Genomic DNA, 501 nt, shown 5'->3' with positions numbered 1-501 from the left:
CCGGGGAGCTGCGGAAGGTGGGTCTTTAACCCTCACGTTCCCTGCAGCCTCTCCCAGCCGCCCGCTAGGTTTGGGGCGCCCCAGTCGGCGCTAGGGCCGCGGCTGGGCGGGAGCGGGTGGGGCGTGTGCGTGGGTGTGAGTGTGTGTGCACGCGCGTTTGTGAGACCGAGAGACCCTCTCCCCCGCAGGTTCGCCCGGGATTCCGGGTGTGAAATTTAAGCCCCTGGCTAGATTAAAGTGTTAGGGCCGCCGTGACTTTCGTGGCCGATCCGTGACGCATTTCAACTTGGTGTTTCTAGATGTTGATTTCACTACTCAATCAGAAACTCCCCAGGCCCCCGGCTGCTCCGCGACCGCCTGTAACTGACACTGCGGGGAGGAGTGGGGGGGCTTTTGTTCGAAAATTTAGAGGTGGGGCGGGCTTTTTTTTTTTTTTTCAAAGGACAGACATGGATGGGGGACGGAGAATTTGGGGTCTCACTGAGCACCATCCCCGGCCTC

This window comes from Pteropus alecto, unplaced genomic scaffold, assembly GCF_000325575.1.
Source record: "Pteropus alecto unplaced genomic scaffold, ASM32557v1 scaffold56, whole genome shotgun sequence".
In the NCBI taxonomy this organism is placed as follows: Eukaryota; Metazoa; Chordata; class Mammalia; order Chiroptera; family Pteropodidae; genus Pteropus; species Pteropus alecto.
This window is presented reverse-complemented; position numbering follows the sequence as displayed.